Consider the following 25,322-nt stretch of genomic DNA (forward strand, 5'->3'; position numbering starts at 1 on the left):
TTTCTCTCTGCACTTGTTGATTTCTTTAGAAATATTCTTCTTTAGAAATTAATTTGTGTTACTCTTTGAAATATGAATGGATTATCATTCCAATTTTGAGAACAGTACTAATTCTGCCTTAGCCAAATTCTGAATGCTCGACCTCAAATAATTGAGGAGCAACCGGTAGAAGAGGTTGCTCTTTCTCAATATTTGTTTTCAACACATTCAAATATAAGACATGTTTTCATGCCTCACATTATTAATCTTTTTTCAAAACTCTGTTTGTCTGGTTTTGTCATCCTTCACAATATAATATAATTCACTGGTTCACAGACATGGCTTGGACTCAAACATCTAAAACCTAGTATCAATTTGAAGAGTTTTACACACTCTATTAGTGTTTTACATAAGTTTCTGTATCTATCTGGCTGATCAAGTAATTCCTCCTCAAAAACAGGGTGCTTGGTTTTCTTAGTTTTTTTTTCTAGATATCTAACTAAATTAGTAAGCTGATGTTCTCTCTGTCTTCATGTGTAATTTTTTTAAGTTTGTCATCCTGTATATAGAATTTTGGCATAGATGGCATTTAATTCATGGACCTGAGAGAAGTTTACTCATTTTCACCTTTTCTCTTCATAGCTGTGTTTTACTTGAGGAACAATTGTTTTTCAAAACTTAGGGGAAGATGAACATTTTATAAAACACTAACCGTATGCTTCAGCATGTAAGCATTTGTTGGAATTTTACTAATGTTTGAAAGGATCTACAATTATCTTGCTGTGTGGTAGCCCTTAGCAAATTTGGTATTTAAATAGCCTTCAGTTTTTAGCTACGAGAATGATAGCACACTTCATGAAATATTACTGCTGTGTCTTTTTCCTTTTCATAAGCACTGCATAAGAGGCTGTGTCTTTAGCTGTTTCGTAATTTGGAAATGCCTTTTCTTCTGTAAATTCTCTATTAACTCAGCTGTCCCTCAAGTACCGCATTAAGGTTGAAAAATGAATATATTGCACTTGATTTGGGGAAGCTTTTCTTTGAATTAATTTATAAATATCAAGTAAAGAAAATCCTGAAATGAAAAGTAATTTCAAAATAGAGGATTAAAATGTTTTGTACCTCAAAGATCAAAATCAAATGTTTTTACCAATTTTAACATTTTTCTCAATTTTTGTTTCAAAGATAATCTCCACAGAACACTTTTCTTTTGTTGAACTGTCATTTTTTTTTGATAGAAAATATAGCACAGGAAAAAACATCTGACTACGTGTGAGTAACAGAATAAAGGAAGAGAATTTTCACTGTCGTCAATCTCAAGACCTGCACAGTTAAAGGTCAAAAAAAAAAAAAAAAACCAGTAAATGACAATGAAGTCTTAAGAAGGGAAATGTGTGAAAGTGGAATTATGTCTCTTAACGAACACACGGGTGGAAAGAGATGTAGGCTTGATTACAGGAGGTAGAAAGCAGCAGTAAGCATTAAGGGAGGAATAAAAGGCCTCTTGATATCTTTTTTTTTTTTTTTTCTCATGCTGTTACAATAAGTCTATGTGACATACCCTGTGCTTTCAGAGGAGACCCTCCTGCAGTGACTAGGTGTCAAGCATCTGTCTTCATTTCTTGTCATACAAGGAACATGGAAACAAACTGTAATGCAATATACCATGCAAACACAGACTATGATCACGCTCTTATAGCTACAGTGCTACTGAGTTCAATGCACAGGTGCTGGAATTCTGCTATGCCATGACCTTGCTGCACCACCACACCAGTGCCTCTCATGAACATAAGTTGAAAATGATTTCTTCCTGTAAGAAGCATGTTTTATGTTTAGACATGGCCTCAGACACCTCATCTCCTAGCATGAGATTACTGTACTTCTCTGGTTGTTAAAATAGATTCGTTTCATTTTGTAAGTAGAAGCGAGAAAGTCCATGAAAATCATTTGGAAGACACTATTCACTGTGATTTGTTCAGACAGACTGACCCCTCTTTCAAGCCTTGCTAGCGTAGCTCTCCCTTTTTGAGACCCTTCTAAATCTGATTGCAATGTTATAGGCAGATTGTAAAGGGAATAACTGGATTAATTTTGGCCAGAAAACAGCTGAGCAAACTGCAGTTAATTCACAAGCAAAGCTTAGTTCTGATTTATTTTTGTTGTCATTACTAGATACAGAACCTATTAAATGGTTCATTCTGGGGGAAGGTAGGAAGATCTGATTTGGGACCTAAGCTCTGCACTGAGCAGGTAAATGAACTTTTGCAAATCATTATATCACTCATAGTCTCAAATTCCCCATCTGTGATGTAGGGTATGTTGGCAGCACTGCCTTCTGCTTGCACACCTCTGGATGAACTAGCAGTTTGCCTCCTCAAATGAAAGCACATCTATTTCTATATATTTTTATTAGAGGTGACAGCTTGTCACTCCAGTGCATCTTTCTGTTACAGCACATTACAGGGTGCAACAAGGTAGCATGATTAAATGAAATGTCAGCCCTGCATCACAATATTTAGAGATAAATGTGCCTGTGTCCAGCAGGGGAAAAACACTGTTACCTTACAGAGCTATTTTGCTAGGTAAAGTGAAGATGCATATTGTCATGAATCATTCATTTGCCAAGCACAGCTAGTTTCATTGTATTCGGAGGCTCATCTATGTCACTTATAGTTTCAGTATCATGAAAAGAACATGGAACAAATGTGAGAGTATTTGGTAATTTATCATTATTTTGCAATTTGCAAGAAGAATAGTCATACTCCAGGGCCATATTTCAGAGTTCCGTAAAAAGGGTATGAATTTAGCTAAGGTAGCAAGATGGGATTCCAGTGTTCACAGTATTTTTTATTAGGGAGCTCTATGAAGTTGAAGTGACATTTTCATTCATAAATTATCATATTGTTGTTAGGTAGGTTTCAATCAGAGGAACATAACCATGAGTGAGTCTATTGGTTAGCTGAAAATATTTGATATTTCTGTATTAGTTTTATCTGTCTGGAAGTTTTTGTGAGAAACAGCTGGTAGTCTCTTGCTGTCAGAGTGGCAGTAACTCCTTTATTTACAAAGGGCAGGTAAAATGTAAATGTACACAGCCTTGTTTTAAAGTTGATTGGGGGGGGCTGACCTAGATATTAAAGTGTCAGAGTGTGTGCAAAAGATCTAAAGCCCAGTCCAGAAAGTATCAGATACATTCTTTTCAGAGTTGGGAGGAGAGGTAGTGATTTATAACCCTGCTTGGCTGCCTCATTTCACAGTCTCTGCTGAGGAGACTTTTATTAAGAGAAGCCTACTGGACCACAAACAACACCTGTGAGGGAAGCAACTGGACCTAGGGAGATACGAGCAGTCGTGAAAGCATATGGGAAAAAACCTCAGCTGTGAAAATCTGAGATATATACAGCAGGCAATTTCATAAGATAGCTAGGCTTTAAACGTTGAAGCCATACACTGCATAGGTACTTCAAAAAGCTTAGACCTACTTAAACAAGTAAAGTTTTTAGATGTTCAGATCAAGTCGTGCATGTTGTCTCTAAGCTTCTTGTTGAGCCACTTAAATGCTAGATGAGCACCTTTAGAAATCTAAGTCGTTCAAGTGCCAGAAGGGTGATGACTATTCGATATCTGACTCAGTCTGTCTTCAGACTTGCCTTCAGTATCCCAGGTAAACTGGAAACCATTCAGTAATCCCAAGTAACTAATAAGAGCAATCTTATTCAATATGCTATGTTAAATGTAATTTAATATTTTTATTAAGGACTGCGACTTTTTGATTTTCAGTATGTAATGTGCGCAGATGTATATTCAGAAAGCATAACATCGCTGCGGAGTATATAGAGAAAATCCCTGGATTTTATGGCACTCTGGAGGATAATGTGTATTTTGGTGGGTTTTGTTGCTGCACAGAGCCAAAGATATTTCAGATTCTCATGCTACCCTGCCAGTGAGTACTTGTGGGGGGATAGATGCTAAAAGCTGGGAGGGGACAGAACAATGACAGCTGACCTAGACCGGCCAGAGGGATGTCCCATACCATATGGCACCCTGCTGAGCAATAAAAACTGGAGTAAAGATGGAGGAAAAAGGGCGATGTTAGGAGCGATGCATTCATCTTCCCAAGAAACCACTACATGTGATGAGTGTATTGCTTTCCTAGAAGGTGCTGAACATCTGCCTGCTGATGCAAAGCAGCAAATAAATTCTTTGTTTTGCTTTGCTTAAATGTGCAACTTTTTCTTTACCAAGTTAAGTGTCTTTACATCAATTCATGATTTCTTGTGCTTTCACTTTTCTGATTCCCTGTCTCACCTTAGGAAAATAAGTGAGCATCTGGGTGTTGCTGGGGTTAAACCACAGCAATGGAGCAAGTCATAACTCCTTGTGTTGTCACAGTTTGTCTGAAATTTAGGAAAACAAGACATCAACACCATATACAGATGTTTTTAATCTCAGATATAAAAAGAAGTTATGTTTATATTTTCTTTCCTTGCAAATGAGCAAATGCAGCACTGTTTTCCCTAAGGTTTTCTGGAGAAATTTGAAAGCTTGCAAAAAAAATCAATATTTTAAACAATTAAATTCAGCACAGTTGCAATGTGGTTGGCTTTCGTCCAATTGTTTCCTACGAGGTGGAGTCCAGGCTGGTGTTATACTTCAGGCTACTCTCCCCTGAATTGTAGGATTAGATTTTTAGAGAAGTAAAACACTAGTCAGAGGAGTCGTGCCAGCTGATACAAACTTATTTCTATCACTCTGAAGGTCTTCTAAAATTGTTTTTATAAATAAGTGATTTTATTCTCTTTTCTCTTTTGTCACTACAGAGTCAACTGTGTTGTTTAGCTTTTACTTTTCAAGAGAGAGCGGCAAAGTAGCATATGTTATATTTTACCCTTAATCTGAGGGGGCCTTGATTTCTGAGTTGATCACCATTTCAAGAGGTGAGAAAGTATAAGAAAATGAGAAACTCAGTGATACTGTAGGAAACTTTGATTATAAGCCAAGTTCTGTTCTGCTGCTCTGAAATGCCAAAATAATCTGCTTTTCATAGTTGTTCTTTTTCTTCTTGTTGGTTTTTTTTCTGTTGGTTTTTTTTTTTGTGTTTGTTTTGTTTTTGTTTTGTTTTCTTTTGGTGGAAGGTCAATTACGGTATTCAGAAGACATAGCAGGAATTAATTCACACTGTGAATTCATGTGTGCACTGTTGCCTGTACAGAAACTCATCTGTGGCTGTTCTGTAGCTTCTATTCTCGTTTGTTTTTCTAATGATATTGTAGAGGACAACCTTATCTTTAAGGGAATGAGCGTCAAAGTGGAGCTCAACTGCCCAGTTATCCTTGCCATCTGTAACACATTCTTTACAGCTAGACATTAAAGAGGTGCTCAAGTTAAGAATAGAATCAAAGCACAGGGACTGCAAATGGCCTCACAGAACCACCTAGACCATCCAGCTAGTCATCTTTGTACTCGTCATACAATCCCAAGAAACCTGGATGTTTCATTTCTACTATGCATTTATTGAACTTTCTTTTCTTTGGATTGAATGGTAGAGAGAAATAAATAAGGTCGTCTTGTTGCATTTTCTCTCCCTTCTAATTTTAGGGAAAAAAAAAACCATGATAACTGTTTCTAACTTTAAAATAAAAATATTTTACATTTCAAACTATTTTCTTTCGAATGTCTCTGATCACCATGTATACTTCTTCCAGCATCTTAAACAAGCATATTCATGCATGGGTTCTGTCATGAACTAAATTGAGTGCTTTGAAATAGGATGATAAGCTGATCTGGAGTTACAGTTTTAATGACCTGTGATCATGGTCCAAGTTTTCCTTTGTTGCCCTTAGGCGTAGCAGTTCTTGAACTTCTGAGTTTCGATGAAAGTTGAGAATCTTATGTAGCATCTTCTTGATAGTTACAGTGCCTATGAAATGACATCATGACAAAAAAATACTTTAAGCATAGAACTAAGGAACTTCCTATGTAAGACAGAAAAAAGTGATTCACTGGTTCTTCTCTTCTTACAGTTGCACACCGTTCATCTTTCTGTCAACTTTTCTTGGGAAGGAAGCATATATGTGACAACATTTAATTTTCCACCACTTCTGCAATGTTCTTCTAACTGAGAAGTAGGAGATGTCATTTACTAGCAGGTACGTTTGCTCACAGATGTTTAATTAAAATCTAAAGTGAAGTCTTTTTGATGATCATATTCTGTAAATGTACAAGAGTGGAATTATGCTGACATAATTACAGAATTGGTAAATATCAAATATTAAGGTTGCTATGCTTAAACATTCTCCAAAACGAGTTTGCTTTGAAGTTGAGTTTGTTAAATTTCCACTTGTGTCATGCTGATTGCATGGCAATCAGCCACACATTGAAAGAATTGCATATGAAACAACTAGCAGAAGTGAGTAACCAAGTAAATAACTGATTATTTACAAAAGCTGGTTGGGCATCCCAAATCCAGAAATATTCAGATAGGCTTGCATCTGTTAGGGTGAGAAAAATGATTTAGTTCTTTAGCAATTAATAGAGAAAAAAAAATATGCAAAATTGTATTTATTGCTATTTTTCCTTTTTCTCTGTCCACAGAATATAAATAGAGTCTATGAACTGAGCTGCTCTGGAGTCAGAATGGAAATGTAGCAAATACATTTATATTTGCCTTCATTCTGCTCCCACGTTCCTTTCAGGAAAATGTTTCTCCTTCAAAATCTTCAGAGTAGCATAAGGAAGTCAGCATGTAATTCCAATGAGTCCTTTTAGGACCCAGAGTATGCAGTGTAGAGATACTAAATTCTCAGTGTTTGGAGGCATATGCTAGGTCTGTAATTTTTCATTAAAAAGAAACAGAAATTGTTTTAGAAGGTGCATGTCATCCTGACTGCCACTGCACAGCTCATAAATCTGGACCTTGTTTTAATTTAATGTGTCAGAAAATGACTCATTTGTTCATAACTACATTAATTCATTCACAGCAGCACTTTATAAAGGAGGCCCAGCTACTGTAAAACTAATAATCTCAGACTATCCACTCTCTTGAAAACAAGAATACTTCTCATGATTGGCAGAAGCATGCCTGGGCTAGAAAAAGGAGTTGTGCTTTAAATTGTGTTGGGCATAGTAACCTCAATAGCAGGTATTCTTAGAAAGTATGAGCTTTCCCTACCCAAATTAATTAGATTAATTTAAAGCAATCCTACTAAAAATATTAAAATATTTTCACTGTTTTTAGGAATATTTTTAAATTTGGGTTTAGAGGTGTTTTTTTAATGATCTGCAATAATGGTTTGGGCTTTTCTTTGTCACCCCTAGGGGTAACAGTTTGTGAACTTCTGTGTTTTGATGGATGTTGAGGATCTTATATAACACCTTCTTGATAGTTGTCATGACAATTATTTTACATGCACTGTAACTATAATGATGTCACAAAAGGTGGTAAAACATTAGTGAAGTTAATTCAATAGATGAAGTTTGAAGTGAACTCTGCATACATTACAGGCAGGGGAGGCTGCCTGCATTCATATAACTTGTCATTCATTATCATTTCCTATGCTATGTACTGTATATCAAAACATGTAAGGAAGTTAGTCTTGTTAGTCTTAGTTTTGCCTCCCTAACATCTATATGTAGATAAAGATTTGGAAATAAAATACCTCCTTCCTGGACAGATGCAGATTCACCTTGAAGTAATCTTATTATCTTAATTATCTTTCTCTTTTGCTCTTGTTCTTACCAGAATTTCAGTGTATTCTGTATGCATTTCAGTGTGTTTTGGGAGTAATGCACTAAAGGTTATGAAGCTGTGGGCAAGTTCTTCTCTAAGCATTTTCGTTTTAAATCCAGAAAATCACTATTGACTTTGCAGATTTTCTGGGTTTCTCCAGCACACTGGAGAGCATAACTAGCCTTTTGCTCTTTTGTCTGACTACAGTAATGTCTTGCTCTATCTCATCCCAACTATTAGACTCTCAGAACAACATTTTCTGCTGGGATTTCAAAAAGCAAATCTCATTGTACCTGTCAAGCAGCTATAGATCTTCTCAGCTGTCAGTCCTTGCTTCCAAAGTATTACTGTTCTGTTGTGAAAATCACATCATCCATAGGAGGAGTTCTTGCAGAGTAAGTGTATGTGTGGTCTCTGTCTTTGCTGCTGCTTACATGTAGATCAGAGGATATAATCCTTCCACTCTGCCACACAGAAGCCAAATCAGTCAGCATGGATTCCAGTAGTAGAAGCGGGAGATTCAGGATGTAGAAAATGCCTTCAACTGACCTTTGTGTTCCTTGCTGCCACATAAAGCAATTTGGTTCTGCTTCATAGTTCTGCTGGCTCATTAATTCCAGAAAGAGACATGGGTTTAGGGTGCCAGACTTACCCTGCTGTTCTCATTTGGAAAGGTGCAACTGATGGATGTTCTTTGAGAATGACTGGGACAATTTGGTATTTTAGCTGGTGTTTGTGGCTAAGATAAGATGCTTAAAGTAAGGAGTGGGAAATTGATTTTAGAAAAAAATTGTCAGTAGAAGTGTCCTTGCTAACAACGTATAGTGTTTTTAAAGTTACTGCATCTTCTTCCAGCAGATACAGCATGAAGAATAAACTTTGTAATCTTCAGAGTATCTATCTTTAAAAGTCTCTCTCACATAGTTTTATGAGAGTCACAAAACCATAGCTTGGTGATTTTCCTAGTTTCAGTAGAAAGCTATTTTCACTTTGATGTTGCTGTTGGGTTTATTTTCCTCTCCTTTGTTTTTCAATAGGAGCAAAATTGTTTATTTTTCCAAGCACTGCATGGAGAATAAACTTTGTGAAAGTTTAGACACTTTACCTGTATCTGCCTGAGACAAGCCTGTAGTTACACAGGGTGTGAACTTCTGATCTAGGCAGTCTAGATGATTTGTTATGGTACTGTCTGGTCTTGACCTTGAGTTACATGCCCCAAATTGTTCTTGTTAAAACAAACAAACAAACAAAAAAACCAGCTTATTTTGTAAACCAAAATGCTACAGAAAGAGTCACTGTGTATTGAGATGATAATGTCTCCATAATGTATTTAAATAGGGAAATCTTTCAATTTAATTGTTAATACAAATGTTAATATATCAGTCTGACATTTTCACACTTGTTTACAGAGCAGTACTTGTTAAGGAAGCAGGGAAAAGCATTGCTATGCAAATCACATGTGACTTTTAAACAATCCGGAACCATTTGCTCATTGACAGCATGTGGGGAAACTAATGTGATGTTCTGTAGCCAAAAGAGCTGACAATGTGATCCATGTATTGATGCTGGTTGGATGCAGCCTGCTTGTTTCCCCTTAGGTATTATGTGAAGGAAGGTATTTCATTTTAGAGAGGCAAGAGTTAGGAGGCAGAGATGGTTTCTTTACAGAAGGAGTGAGAAAAGGAGATAATAGTGTATTTTCCTATGCAGTACCTCTGTTCTCCAATTAGACTATGTAGAACTCACACTAAAGGCTGGTAGTCAGCAACTACAGCATGATAACTGTCATTTTCAATATGATATGTAAAAGAAGATCTATTGTAGAGATCTATACATAAAAGAACAGTCCCAGCTTCCAGAGTGCAAAATGGACGCTGTGCAGAAATGCACAAACTATTAAGTTAGGGATTATATTTTGGACTTGTAGCTGCCTTTGGTGTTGTTCATATGTACTGTTGTTTGTTGATCTTAAAATAACACCCAGAAATCTTGGTTGACATGAGAGCCTCTCAGTGCTACAGGGAGAACAAATTTTAAGGCAGGCAAAATAAATACAGCCAAAAGAAAAACCAGGCCACCATCTCTATGGCCATGTTCTTCTGCCACTACTGACACCAACTGTGAAACAAACCATTAACACTTTGAGAGACAAAAGCATATGCACTGTTCTCCCTGGAGATCTCTGAAACCAATTTATTGAGTGTCTGTCAGGCCTTTTAACTTCAAGGTTGTGCTCAAGACTTTTTTTTTCTGGTAGGTGAAGAGGGGTTGTAAATATACTCTGCTTAAGGGTTGTGAGTTAGGGAATTCCACTGTCCTTGCTGTTGCAACATGATTGTATTCTTAATTTACTTAATGTGCCTGGAAAGTTGTGACAGATACTCTGCAAGGTGAGGTGGTCATATGCTTAATTTTTGCTTTAAACTGATCACCTTAAAGAGTATGACAACCTTATCATTCCCTCTCCTCGTCCTGCACTGTTTCTCTCTACATATAGCACCATTCTTGGTCTAGTGAACAGACATACTTAAAAGCTACATAGCATGAAACAAAAACTAAGAACCTGCAACATTTGGGTTGAAGAAATGGGTTTTGTCCCTCAACAATTAAAAGACCATGAAGTCAGGTGAATCAACTGACCTATAGCTCAAATGCTGGCAGAGTATCATTAGGTGTATTCTTGTTCAAGAGCGATGAGTTTCAGCTGAGTTTCTTTACTAACAATCCTAAGGCTCCTTTTCTCCCTTGATTTGAATTCATCCACAGCACAGATTGTAGTTTACATTGACAGAAGCTGTAATTAAGAGTAGGCATGGTGGTTTATTTTCTTTTCTGGGAATTTTCAATGTTTGCTTTTCAGTGCAATAAGGATGGTAACCTGCAGAGATAGAAAAGAGAGGAAACTCATTAAAAAAATTTCAGCTTTTCTAAGACTGTTGTGACTTTGACATTTGAAACTTTTTTCTTTTTGCCTGTTTTGTGTTGATAATTTGTGTCCTTGTGCTCTTTGAAATGTATTTCCCAAGACTGCTTGTTATCATGGAGGCCAGTAATTTCTCTTCTCTATCAGAGTAATGGTTTTCTAAGCGGAGGTAGATCTAAAGTTTAATTCCAGATCCACACAATTCCTTAGTACTGTGGATATTTATTATTTGAATATTCCTGTAAATGGGCATTTTGTTTCTCAGTGTATTGAATACACCGACCTCCAAAGGTATTTTGAGTGAAAGGATATAAATATGCCAGCTGGCTGAAATCTGTTCTTCAGAAAATTACCTTTGGATGTTAATGACTTAGTGTAATTTGTCAGCATGATGCTCATTCTGCAGCAGTCCTGCTCCTTGTGAAGTCACAGGAATGTTGGATTTGCAAAGAAAGGAAATTTGTTGTTGTTGTTGTTGTTTTCTTGGCTGATGGATACAAGAATTCAAATTTCAATGGTACTAGATTGGCAATAATCAAAATTGTGTTTTCATGTTAAAAGAACTGTACCCTGTAGATGCTGGAAACAGCAAAAAGACAGTCTTTCATTATCCATTTCTACAGATAAATCTATCATATGTATTCACTAGAGTTTGTTTATATTGATTTTTCGTTTTATAAATCACTTTACTATTGCAGCACCTTGACAAGTATACATATTAAAGCACACTTTATTAATATATACTTGCTATAAATCTACTTGCTTCCTAAAAGCCACACACACACTTTCCTTACTGTCTAATGATATACAAGCATGAATGAAAAGAGATAGGAAAAAAGGTGATCTTTGCAATGGGATGCATCTGATTTATAGCACTTAAAAAGGAAATGATTATAATAGTAGTAATATTCTTCCATGTAATCTATGACATGAAGTAAGCAGCTTGGAAAGTAGGGAACAGTTTTCTGAGATGAAAGGAAGTCCTCCCCCAAAAAAGCAGTTAACAAAACTTGAATAAGTTTCTTTAAGATGTCAATGAAGGAGTAAGAGAGCTGTCTAGGAAGAGTAGTGTTGTGGGCACCCATGGGCAGAAAGCAGAGAAAGGTCTTATTCCCCAGGAGTTTGTTAGATGTAAGCTGTGTCAAAATCAAAACAATTTCTCCCTGGAACTTGTACTTCACATCTTTGCTGTTTCAGAGAGAAACTCATGACAGCTTTTTAAGTTGTGTAATATTTTAAGGGTGGGATTTGTTTTGGTGGGCTGTTGAGATTTTTTTGTCTGTTGGCTTTGCACTGGCATGTGCAAAAATCATAGCTGGAGACTCTCTTCTTAGGGGTAGGGGGCCACATCTACCCTCTCTTATTTAGGGGCAGCAAGATGGGCTCATTTTGCTAACTCCTTGTTATGAGAACTTGGTCAGCTGAGCTTAAGGACGGCTGTAGAACTTTCCAAAAGCTGCTTAGGACAGGTGCTCAGTCTTTCCCTCAGTCATCACACACCTAATTCAACATTACTTGTAGGGATTTATGGTTTATTTTGGGTCTGTGTTAATGATTCTGCAGAGAAATAAACATTATATCCTCTGGTTAGTATAGCATGTATATTTTAGAGGAATGTAGGAGTTTGTCTTTCTTGAGGATTTAAGTTATTCAGTACCTTGTAACTAGTAATCTCTACAAACCTTTGTAGTTTTTTGCTTTTTTAACTTACTCAGTATTTTCCTTCCTTTGGTTTATTTTGTATAGATGAATGGAAATGTAGGCTTAGTGAAATGGTATAAATAGTATTACGACTGAGAAAATCATAAGCCAATAAGAACTGGTGATGCCTGTGTTCAGGATTTGTTAGGGACCTTCTTAAATGTCTGGCTATCAACACAGTCTGCTGTTGACTATACCACTGTAGTAAGGACCGCATAAGCCCATTGCTAGAAGGGGCTAAACAGCTGAGCAGAGCATAGCTGAAACTTGAGGCAGATTTGGGACTGTCTTCTGAAGTTAGCTGAAATAAACCATGCCCAAAAGTCAGCTGGCTGAAATGCTATGCATCTTAGGCTGCTTCTGTAGTTGATAAATTAGTAAAAGTTTCTTCCAGAGTGCAATTCCTCCTGAGTGTGTCAAGAAGCATGCTTTTCTAGGGAGTGCAGGAATGTTCAGTGACAGGAGCCTTGTGCCACTAATTGGAAATTGTTCTTGTGAAGTGGGAGACTCTGTTTGAAAAACATGTTCAGAAGCAATGCTTTTTATTTAAAAAGTCCTTTCTCATCCATAAAGCTAAAAACACTTTATGAAAATGTATGAATGTTATTTGCTGTTTTTCTTACAGTCTGTGTGTAAACAGACTGGAAGCAATTGGTACAAAAGCTGAGTTATAAACAATAAGATTTGTCTATTAATTTGGAGATCAAGCTCTTGATGAACAGTTAATGAACAGTAATGAAGGATTTATTTAGAAATCTGCTCATGTTATTCTGTCTCCTAAGAAGTAATGAAGTGCTTCCTGACCTTACCGCTTTTCAACTCTTCTGCTATTGTCCTGCTGGGGGAAACAAAATCTCTTTAGGTGGAGACTGTGAGTTTTCAGGCTCTTATTCCTTCACGAGAAACAGGATGGCCTAGATTTAATTGTATACCTATACATAAAATATATCTGCTTTTGGTTTTCTTATTCAATATATAACTGCTTTTTTAAGTGTTCAGTTTACAAGAGTTTTACTGTGAGTGTTGCCAGTACTTGCTGTCCATCCTAGATGTTACGAATGCCTTGGATTTTTTTCACAAATGTTATCCAACTGTTTTTACATAATGAGAAAGAGATCCCACAGTCTGGCTACTAAGTCACTGTTGTCTGAATAATCTGTAGTTACCTGTTTGATCACTAGAGGTTGTTGTGTACATGCAGGCTCACAAGCTGTGTCTGCTCTGCAGAGATGCCACGACCAGCTCCGGAGGAGGGGTGAGGAATTGAGGGTCTGGGGAACAAGAGGAGAAGGAATTTGTTCACAAAGACTGGGGAAGCCTAGCCTTTAGGTGAATGATCAGTAATATACTTTCAATTTTGTGTTCCTATCCCCTAAGACTGAAAATCTAGACACCCTGCATCCTCTGTAGATGCAAGACTATACCAGAGCATAAAGGGAGAAATAGAACCATCAAAATGGGTATCTTGTGCTCTGAAAGTCATGAATTTTTTTTTTTTTTTAGTAACTTTGTGGGTTTGGAGAATGCTTACTCTGAATCTTGAAATGTAGTGTTTCTTCTTAGAAGACTGAAAACATTCAGAAGTCAAAATTTCTGGTATTTATTTTCTTTGGTCTCCTGTGCACTCTCCTGGCTCAAGAACAGAGGAATGCAGAATGGAATATTGTCATTTCTCACAAAAATGAATGTTGCCAACATATTGAATTGTAAATGTCATGGTTTGTGTTTTTGTCTTTTTCTTTTTGAAGTATTAGTCTGCGTTCTCTTCCTCTACCTTTTACTACTCCTAGGCAGAATTTGGGTCTGTTAAGTGTCATTCTGTAATGGCAATCTGAAGGTCAAAAGTAAACAGGGGAGAGGCTTTTATCCATTAATGCAGAGCTAACACAGGTTTTACAGTTATGAATCAGCAAAGATGTGGTGGTTGTTTTTTTTTTTTTTGTACTTTGCTCACATCTACCACAGGTACTGATGCTATCCTGTGCATGAGATTGGTTAGGCAAAAAGAAGTGGGCTAAGGCATCCCTGATGTTGTCTTAGCTCTTTCCATATAAACTGAGCAGAAAATTGCACCTTTTTTCTTCAAAATAATAGTATTTTCTTGTTGTTCTGTCAGATTTGCTATAATGCTACTCTTGTATTAGGATGCTAAACACCTGAGACAAATCTGACTACAGTGCTGACATGGACTGCTTTTGTATATTCTATAGCCCTTGACTTTAATTTTCTATGAATCTGTAGTCATCTTGTACTTGGGCTGGCTTAAATCTGACTGTGTCAAAATGAAGGGAAATGTATATCCTAACACAAGCATAATCTTCCTGCTCCTTGCTCTGCTGTATTTGAGAAGCTCTAAGGCCAAACTTGGCTCCTACCCATGCTGTCCATTCTAAAACATACAACTGGAGCTACCTGGAGCATGATCCAATTGACTCTCAAGGTTGTGCATCTGGGGGGTGTAGGTGTTTTTCTTTAAAGTACAATCATAGCACTCTTAATGTCACTTGTCTTCAGGCCTGTCTACCTCCATATGTCTTCTGCTACCTTGACAAAGTGGTTCTTATCCAAGAGTAGGAAGAGTCATTTTGGTTCCTCTTATCTAATGCTGAGAATGGTTACATTTCTGAAAGCTCAGCTGCAGCCTGTCTGAAAGACTTTTATTAGGTAATGGTTTTGTTTTATGGTTTAATCTAACTAATTTGGATCAATATCTAACAAGGCTTCCTCTGGTTTTCTGCTTGAAAGTACAGCTGTGACCCAATCTGTAGCCTGTCCTCTCTCTTCTGAGCTGTCAACTTTACAGTGTCAGAAAGTAAATTTGTATGTTGTCAGGCCAAAAAAAAAAAAAAAAAGCTTCTTTAAACTTATAGTAATCAGTACTTCTTGCTTGAAAAGTGAATGGCGCTCCATGAAACTCTCCTTATAGTAAGTAGTTCTGTCTTACTCAGCAAGAACTTTTATGATTGTTTTGAGTTTGTTTCTTTAAACCAACTTTGTGAATAGTTCTTAATCGTTTGTGTTGTTCTTTATTTTTTAAAGCTGTCCCATCACTTTGCCAGTAAGAGAGCACAATCAAGTTTGAATCTCCTTAAAGCTTCTTTCTACTTTCAGTTCCTTTTATGGGAGCACTGTAGAAGTAAGTTACCCTGTGTAAATAAAGCTGGTTTCATATGTGCCTGTCTAGCTGCTGGGCAGGCATTTTGGAACAGTCTTGCTGAAGACATCATGCAGCTGCTTTGAAGCACAAAAATATGATGTTCGGGAATTCTTATTGCATAGCCTCAGGTAAATTAAGCACATCCTTATTCTTAAAAACAAAGACATTTAATGAATAATACATTCTATCACTATTAGTGGTTCTACAAGTAGTCTGCCAAGGTGTATCACAAGTTGATTCCTTATAAACACACTACAGCTGACTATTGAGTATATCAGCTACCTTAGCCCAGTGTTTTATCTCTTCCTGATTTAAGACAGAGGTAGATTTGCATTTTGGAATTGCATAGCCTGTCTTTGAGTCATGTGGGATGACAAGAAAGTATGTTAAAGATGGGTGACATCCCAAGTCATCTTTCCCATACTAAAACTACAGGTATTAGACAATAGTAGGGAATCTGGAGTAAACCTGAAGCAAGTGTTGGCTCAAGAATGCCCTCAGAATAAATGCAGGAGTAAAACTAGAACAGACTTCTCCCTCCTCCTGCTCTTGGTGAAGTTACAAAGTGATACTAAAGGCCAAGACACAATATTGGGGACTTCAGTCGACATATCAGTTTAACCAATGATTTGCTGTTCATTAGGGTGCTTGGTCAGAAAGTGAACAAGGGTGCTGAGTTCTTGAGCTTGCAGTATGGTCCTTCTGTTACTTCAACCATAGAGCGGGCAATGGGAAGGGACCTTTGTGTAACAGATGGCAGACGCTTGCATTTTAAAGCTGTTTGCAAACATAATAGCTCACAAACTTTTCATCAGATTCGTTTTCTTTTCTTTCTTTTCTTTTTTTAAGTCTGTAGAGAAGGGTGTATGAAAGCAGACCAACTTAAATGAAAATCCACATCATGGAGAAATGTGCTGTCTCCTGATCCAAGGAGTACGGCACATTTCAAAATCAAAGTAAAATTACAGTGAACCTAACATGATGTAAATGCATTTTACATTTTATTTTGCATTCATTTTTATTAATGCTTTGAATAATAAATCCATCTTTTTAATCTTTATGCCGTTAGCTTCTACTTGTTTATCATTTACAGCTCACAGACTTTTTTTTTTTTTTTTTGCAAGGTTTGTTTCTTTAACTGTGAAGTAGTCAGTTTTATGTAATTATGTAGTCCTATGTTTCCTTAGAAAACTAGGACACAGATTTCCCGGGAGGAATTAGCAAATAATTAAAGTCTTGAGGAAAAGAAAACAACAATGAAGCATCAGCCAACAGGGTTACAAGTCTCTGATATCTGATAGTTTTTATTTGATTTGTTGTTAAGCCCTTCAAGTAAGGGATGCTCTTGGCATGAGTCTGTGCTGCTGCACTGGGGTTCAGGAAAAAATGCAGGCAGAATTGGGCTCAGTGAGTGAGTACTGCTCTGCTTCTTCACAGAGTGCTATATGCCCATCTGCCTCACAGTTTGTCATCCCTGTCTTTACTCCAAGCTGTTCATTCCCTTGTCCTCCCTTTTACTTCAGTTTAGGTGATCAGTATTCATGCCACTGTTTGATACCTCTTGTGCTCTGCCGGAGGCAGAATGACAGATTCGCGCCAGCAATGCTCTTCCTTGTGCTTGCTTATGTGTCTATACCACAAAACAAAGTTTAAGAGGACCTTTTGTTCCCTTTCCCCTGCCCTGGTTGGGACAAAGGTTCTGTTTTCATTAATTTCTTATAGAACATCTGAATTCTGGGAAGCTTTGCTGCAGAGACTTCTGGGAATGTTCTTGGTTTAGATGCTTTGTGCCATTTCTCCTGAGTGTACTCAGCTCTGAGATCATCCTGGATCTCTCAATATGGTCTTTCTTTTTAGAGGCATCTGCAAAGAGAGAACATAAAGTGTAAGAAGGCTGGAGATATATTGCCTCTGAGCTGCAGTGTCCATAAGCACAGGATAAACCAGTATCTGAAACCGCAGCATAAACAGAATATTGGTATCTTAACATTTTAGGTCTCCTGTAAACATTCTTGTGGTTTTTGCACTTGTTCTTTCCCCTCCCATTTTTATTTTAATGTGGATAGGAAGCACATTTGTTTAAAGCTTTCTGCATATTGTGTTATGCTATCTACTTTATAGTGCCTTTTTTTTTTTTTTTCTGTAGAAATGAGCACAATGGAGATCAATATAATGAGACTTACACTTCACTGGAAAATTCTCATTGACTGCCTTTTCATCTTATTACCTGACTATCCAGTCTTAATTATTTAAAGAAAAAGAGCTTGTAATGCCATTTGGAGATGGCAAAGGACTGTATGTCCACATTTCTGAAGTGGCTGCCAATTACAGGTTTAACCATCTCACAGCCAAACCAGTGCACACCTGTAATATGTAGTTTGAACAACAGTTAAAGCTAAGAGGTCTGAGTGCATACATGTACATTAGTATGTATAAGTCTACAAGTTACCTATGTTAGTGAAAGGTTCAGATATAGTCATATCTGAGTCTATCTAAGTAGCCATCTCTTTTTTAGTGGGTGGATTTGTTGCTCCCATCAGTGAAAGAGAGAGTGCCCTCAGATATAGTGCTGAGGTAAGAATGTTGTAGGATTTCTAATTCAGCTGTGAAAGCTTTTACCTGAAGCTGAATTAAGTTGTCATGCTAATGATCTAATTGAAAGGTTTTTCAGATACCTCAAGTAACCGTTGATGCTAGGAGGTTGAAATAGGTATTTCCTGTATTCTGACAGTCTTAGAGATTCCCTCTCTATTAAGTAAAATCCAACTCATTTTGCTTCTACCCTGCGTTGCTAATCATGTTGGTGAAAGGCGAAATGGCTCCAGCTCACATAGAAAGTTTTGGTATGCTATGAGCAGAGCGGGGGGAAATCTGCTCCAGGGACTTGATGAAATGAATGCTGATTCACTGTTAGCTTTGATCTCTAGCTGGAAAGGCTGGCTTGTTCGTTACAAATATTCTTTTTCATCTCCTTTACAACTACTTTACTGAAAATATGGGTATGACTTCTCAATGGAACATAATACAGTTATGGTCACTTAGAAAGTGTCTGCTTGCTGGCTGAGCCTTGGTAACCAACTGTGTGATTATTCTGTCTTTGCCATAATTGTAAAGTAAAAGATTGTTAGTGACATCACTGCTTTTTGAGACAAATGTAGACTGAATGTAGACTGTGATTTCCTTCCTCTTCAGCGTACAGATATATACCGAGGGCATTTTTACGTGATACTAATTGAGAGGCTATGCGTGCCTGGTTGTAAAGAGACCTGCTGAGCTGCACATGTAAAAACACTGCTGAGGATACTTGATGCGAAGTCACAGAAAGGGTTTCCAATCACTTACTGCCTCTGCTGGGGGACTGTATTTGCTGTAAGATCCTCAGCAGGATCAGACTCTAAAAACATTACTAAGAACATGAATATTCTTCTTATGTTGTCTTTATCATCACCAAGGAGATCTGAACAATCTGAATAATTAAAAAGTTCTCTAAAACATTTACTTTTTGTTTGTTTACCTGATCTACTGAAGAGGAGGTTGAGGAGAATGAATAGCATATGCCATCCTTTCACTTAGCAGCAGTCTGTGCAGCTTCTTCCTGCGCAGGGAGTTTGCTTTTGTATACCCTGCAGGATAGGTGTTTCAAGGTTTGGATGCATGGGATTTATAAATCACACACAGAGTCAGTGATTGTCTTCTGTACCAAAGTGAATCTTGTACAATCTAAAATAAATATTTATGAAGATGAAAACTTTTCTGGAATTTGAAATTGCAGTAGAAATAGCTAGGCTAGTATCCTGCATGGATTCTTCACGTTTTTATTATACAAAATATAAAGCATATCTCACTCCACCTCACTCACTTTACTTGAACTCTGCATTCCCAATGGACCTGAGGAGTGAAATGTGTCCCATAGTCCCATGCAAGAATGTAAAACTAATCAAATACCAAGAAATGCCATTCAGTCACTGGTGACCTCTGTGCATTTACCACCTCCTGGTGCATTATTCAGGCCCAGTTAACAGTGGTAAGAGGTTTTGGTTCATGTATGGTTGTTGCTTTGCTGCTTTTAGTGTTGTCATGTCTGTTCTACAAGACTCTCATAAGCCTCATGGAGAATGTGGTCTTGGAAAAACTACTGAAGCTGTATGCAATTAAGAACTAGAAGAATAATTGATTAAACTAAGTGAATATCTTCCCCCCTCAAAGTATAAAAAGGGAAAAAATTAAAAAAACTGCAGTCTTGAAACAAAATGTCAGATGTGTAGTATTTGCTCTTGAAATTAGTTACTAATATCTTGTGGGACTACTGAAGAAATAATTTCAGTAGAAAACTTGCAGCTACCCCCAACAAATTTGGCAGCACTTACTGGATGCTGATGGGATGTTTCATGGCTGATGCTCCACTATTTGGGGACATCAGTGTTAAAGGTTTCCATGCAGTCACAGGAATGCAGATCATATGACAGCCTACTAACTGTACCTTCCTGGGTAAGATTTTAAATGCCAGTCAGAGATGGGAATAGTTTTCTTTATTAAAAATCTCTTTAGTAATGAAAGAAGGAAATTACATTGTAGTTAGAGCATCTTCAGCATTCTCAGAGGCGTCACAAGAACTCCCACTTGGTTGAAGTGGATGAAAATATTTTTCAGGCAATAGAATTAAGATTTTGTTAGGAAATGACTTAGTTGAGACAACAGCAAGACCTGAAATAAGAATTTCTTGTATCTGAAAAGGTGAGCTTCTCGAAGTATCATGCAGAGGAGTGTTACTTTGAGGGCACCACGGTCCACAGGGTGGCTGTGAAACACGCCGTGCCCCTGGGCTGCAACATTCAGAAGAGAAAATCTTTGAAGAAGGCAAGATAAATCTCACCTTGCTGATCCCCTTGCTCCTCAGCAGTTAGGTTAGTGTTCAGACTGCTTTAGTTGTGTTTGGTGTAGGAAGCAGAGATGTGAAAAAGGTGGTCTTAGGAGAAGAAAAAAACCTACAGTATGAGTAGTGGAGCTTTAAAAAAGAAGAAAAAAACAGGGAAAAAATATTTGAGATGGAAAAAATACATCAGCTAGGTTCTCTGCAGAAACATCTGATATTTTCTTTAATGAGCAATATTTTATCTTCCTGTTCTTATTTCATCCTGTGGTGAAGATCTCACAGTTTTTCTAATGCAATAATACTTCAGAGTGGAAGCAGAAAGGGCAAAGAGAAATACGAGGAACAAGTCACCAAATTATATTAAACTTTCTTAAATGCATTAGGAACAAGAACATCACGGTCAGGAGATTCTTACGTTATTGAGAGACAGTTGTATGGGCAGGTGCAGAAGGGGATTAGTGGTTGCTTTCAGCACCCACTGAACTGAAGATCCAGTGGCTTGCCTTGAAGAAAAGATTGTTTCAAACTATTCCTACGTTGTCTTCAGCTCTGTCCTGAATAGCTTCTTTACCATTTCTGTTTATTGCAGCAGCATGAATTAAGAGTCTTATGACCAGTTTAAATAAAGTGGTTTTGTAAAAGGTGGCATATTGATGGTCTTCTGTTGCGGTTGTGTGGAGTTTCAGTATATCGGCATTTTCTAAGGTCTAGCTTCAAAGCTGGACTTTCCACTTGATCTTAAGAAGGAATCTAGGGTCTCAGAGCCATTCTGAATCCGTTTAGAAAGAAGTGGAAGCAGGATCTGCCAGAGCCTAATACAGACTTGATATGAAAGTAGAACAGTTTTGGAAAGGAGTTAAGTGGTGTTGTTTGTACTGAATGTTAGGAGACAAGATTTAATGCTCCAAGTCAGTCTTTGGTCCTGTGTTACTAATTCCACAAGTAGAAAAGCTAAAGTTCCCCTCTTATGAGTCTAATTTTGATGGTGACTACTGTACAGCTCAGAATTTTCCTTAACACTGCCCTCGAGCACACACATCCCTAGAGCTAATGCTTTGTTCTGAGTCCAAGTTTAAATTGTTGCGTGTTGTATGGCACTCTTCTCCTGGGCATCCTGGCAATATGAATGGACCAAAGAAAATTTGTCTTCAAACTGAAGCACTTTTTACAAAATGGTGTAGAAAGCCATGTGGAGACATTTCTGCTACTACAAGCACAATATGGAAAACGTGTGCGTAGTCTTAAACGATGCTCAATACTTGCACAAATAATTTACAGTCTTCAGTTCCTGTGCTTAAGCTTGCCCCTCACCGTGGTAGATCAGAAGTATCTTGGAATCCTAAAAGAAAAGATTCTTCCTTTAGATGCCACTAATGTTTTGGAAGGAACATAACCTTTCACAAGCACTAAATGTCAGACCTGATTAAGGAGTCAGCACTTGGTATGGGAATGTCTACCTTGGATTTGTCTTCTCCCTTCTTCCCTTTAGGTAACTGAATGTCATAGTGACCATGATAATGCAAAGCCAATGAGCTTCCTTATTTCTCTGCCAGAACTAAGAAGACAGGAGATTATAGCACAAACTGGCTGTTTTGTTTCAAATTATGTGCACAATCTTTTACCAACTTTGCTATCCAAGGTGTTTCCTTCAGCAGGTGCCAGAATTACAGTCTTTTAGAGACTGAAATCATTGCAAACCCATTCTTCGATGTGTAATTTGGAGTTCATAAACCATGGGTTCATTTGCATTCAGATACTGTGTTCCTTATGTTCTAAGGCTGTCTTCTGACCTACTGTTTTCTGATACTTGTTTTCTCCTTATTTTCTCCCTGCTTTCACTCCAGTTGTTTCATTTTGACCTTCAGTGTTTTTTTCTCAAAAATATACAGCTGTCTACTTACCTTTGCCATTAAATTCCTGTTGTACCTTAAGACAGATACTCATATGCATATGTAATGCATTCTAGGGCTGAAGTTCCTACATGGTTTATACTCACAGCTCAATAGCATTACAGAGCTCTATTTTACAGGGTGCCGACAACTTTATGAGTTCGCTTTAGTTTGTATTCCAAGGCAGTTGCTTAAACTGTGAATTTGCCTTGTTTGCTTACAAATAAGCAATTTATATTGTAAATGAACCTTTTTTGGCACTTACTGCTACTCCCTTGGTATGCAGTGCTTAATGTCTGTCACAGGGGTTCTTCTTGCTATCGGAAAATATCCTGAGAAAGACACTACTTCCTTAAAAGGGAAGAGTCTGAGATTACTCTTTCCAACAACTTATTATAGCCACAACCTTGCAGGCACGCATTTCCTTACACATCAAGGGAGATAATCTAAGAGTCTGTGTGGTATTTCAGATATTAAACTTGTGAAAAGCTGACTGTTTGGGGGTCTTCTAAGGCACAACAAAAGGCAGCAAATCTGTGAAGGGTTTGGAGCACAAGTCCTCTGATAGGTAGCTGAGGGAACTGGGATTGTTCAGTCTGGAGAAGAAGAGGCTCACGGGAGACGTTGCTCTCTACAACTGCCTGAAAGGAGGTTGTGGTGAGGTGAGGGTCAGCCTCTTCTCCCAGGTAACAGCAATAGGATGAGAGGTAGTGGCCTCAAGTTGAGGTTGAATATTAGGAAGAATTTCTTCTCCGAGTAGTGAGGCAATGGCACAGACTGCCCAGGGAAGTGGCGAAGTCACTGTCCCTGGAGATGCTCAAGAAAAGAGTTAATGTGACACTGAGGGACATGGTTAGGTGGGCATAGCATGGATGGTTTGGGGTTGGACTTTGTGATCTTAGTGCTCTTTTCCAACTGTAATGTTTCAATGATAATAAGCTTCATGAAATCTTGTTTTCCTGGCAACGAAGATTAAAATCTTAAGATGTATGGATATGTTTGCCTTCTATTCAGAACCTTCTAAAAGAGTGTTTTTCTTGTATCAAGACATTATTCTTGGAATAAGAGTTAGTAAGATACTATGTTTGCTTTTCTGCCTGCTCTTCATTTCCTTATCAGTGTTAGGGATTGAGATGGGGGGAAAAAGCCCCTGAGATTACTATGCTGAGTAAAATTTGGGATCATGTTCAATCTGAGCTAAATCTCCCAGAATTCTGTAACAAAAAATACCAATTGCTGACCTCAGATAAATTTACTGCTCTGGAAATGGTAAAAGGTTAATTTGGTGTCACTACATTTGATCAGATTTTCCGCATGACTTATTTATTCTGAACTGAATTCTATCTTTCAGCTAGTTTAAGTTTAGCGTATACTTTGAATATAGTGCTTTGTCTAGTTACTGTCACACTTGTGTTGATTATGTCAGATCTAAATCAAATGCTTATCTGGCAATGACCCACTTGAATATTAACAATTACAAAAGGACAGCCTGGGAATGGAAAGACTAACTGTTGGCAATATCAGTCCTTTTTTGAATCAAATAAACTGGTGATGAAATGACTCAGAAATGTCTGATGATGGGTTCAGGCCAGGTCCTAGAGGAGTGACTAAATGCACACTTCTAAAGTCCTTGAATTATTCCCATTCTGTCAAGGGAGTGCCTGAGGGTGGATGAATCAGTTTTGTTTCGTAATATTTTCAGAGCAGTAAGCTCCTGGAACATGCTGACCTGCAAGTTTGTGAAGGAAATCAGAGTATAAATGTTGATAATTACCTGTGCACACCTATTACGTGTTGCACTGGACAAACCAGGAGATCTTGCTTTTCCCTAGCATCCACATGATTTAACACTTTATCTTGTATTTCTCAATAATACAGGCATGGTTGTTTGTGCACCTGTGTGAAAAGTGAGACCTGTGGAGTGGGTTTAACTGCAGATGGCTGAGCAAAGCATATGGGCAGATAGTAGTGTTTTTTTTTATTGTTGTTTTTGTACATAGTCTGCTTTGAGTAATTTAAGCAGAACTCTTATCATATGTGTAGACCAGAGCTTTATCAGCTGAGAGAATGAGAAACTGGGGAGTCCTGAATGTGTTTTGACCAACTATAAGCTGAAGATTGTATGTGTTTTCTCAACTATAAACACTGATTATTTGAGCTCTGCGGAGAAGGACCTGGGTGTCCTTGCAGCAGCAGATTGGCCATGAGCCAACAGTGTGTCCTTGAGGCCAAGAAGGGCAGTGGTACTTTGAGCTGTGTTAAAAAGAATGTGGCCGGCAGGTCAAGGGAGGTGATTCTACCCCTCTACTCTGCTCTGGCAAAGACACATTTAGAATATAGTGTCCAGTTCTGGGTTCCCCATTTCAAAAAGGACAGGGATCTCCTAGAAGGAGTTCAGCAGAGGACGACAGATTATAAAGGGCCTGGAGCATTTCCCGTATGAGGAAAGGCTGAGTAACCTGGGTCTGTTTGGCCTGGGGAAAAGAAGACTGAGGGGGATCTGATAATTGTTTATAAAAATATCAAAAGGGAGGTGGGAGGCAAATGGCTGAGGCCAGGCTCTTCTCAGAGGTGTGTAAGCAATAGGATGAGGAGCAACAGCCTAAAACTTGAACATAGGAAGTTCCATAAAAACACATGGAAAAACTTCTTTATAGTAAAGGTGATGGAGCACTGGAACAGGTTCCCCACAGAGGTTGTGGAGTCTCCTTCTATAGAGATATTGAAGACCCAGCTGGACATCTACCTGTGCAGCCTATTGTAGGGAATCTACTTTAGCAGGGGTGTTAGACTTGATGATCTGTTGAGGTTCCTTCCAACTCCTGCAATTCTGTGAAATGTACCTCTTAAGCATTAAGGAATATTATTAGTTTTAAACAAGTGAGCAATCAAGCTTAGTAACAGTAAGAAATAGGAAGGTGCTGCACTCTCAAAAGAAGCCAAATACTGCAAGTGCATTGGCAGTTCTTTTTAACTTCCTTCTGTCCCTCTAATTATCATGCAGTGGTATCTTGTATAGTGTTTATGTAAGGAAAAGGATGATTTGAAGGCAATCTAGGTAACCTGGAGAT

At 37.8% G+C, this 25,322-nt stretch overlaps 1 long non-coding RNA gene across 4 annotated transcripts in view; it reads left to right on the top strand.

Annotated features, from left to right (window-relative positions):
* The window catches only part of LOC121110598, a 189,397-nt gene that overhangs the window by 27,560 nt on the left and 136,515 nt on the right, over positions 1-25,322 (top strand). For 3 of the 4 annotated variants that reach the window (XR_005859272.1, XR_005859274.1, XR_005859273.1), the window contains exon 2: positions 6,003-6,128. This is a non-coding gene — a long non-coding RNA (uncharacterized LOC121110598). Of the gene's footprint in view, positions 1-4,799; positions 4,917-6,002; positions 6,129-25,322 lie in introns of all 4 variants that reach the window. The other variant, XR_005859271.1, reaches the window with a different exon arrangement.

Source organism: Gallus gallus, chromosome 4 (assembly GCF_016699485.2).
Source record: "Gallus gallus isolate bGalGal1 chromosome 4, bGalGal1.mat.broiler.GRCg7b, whole genome shotgun sequence".
Taxonomy (NCBI): domain Eukaryota; kingdom Metazoa; phylum Chordata; class Aves; order Galliformes; family Phasianidae; genus Gallus; species Gallus gallus.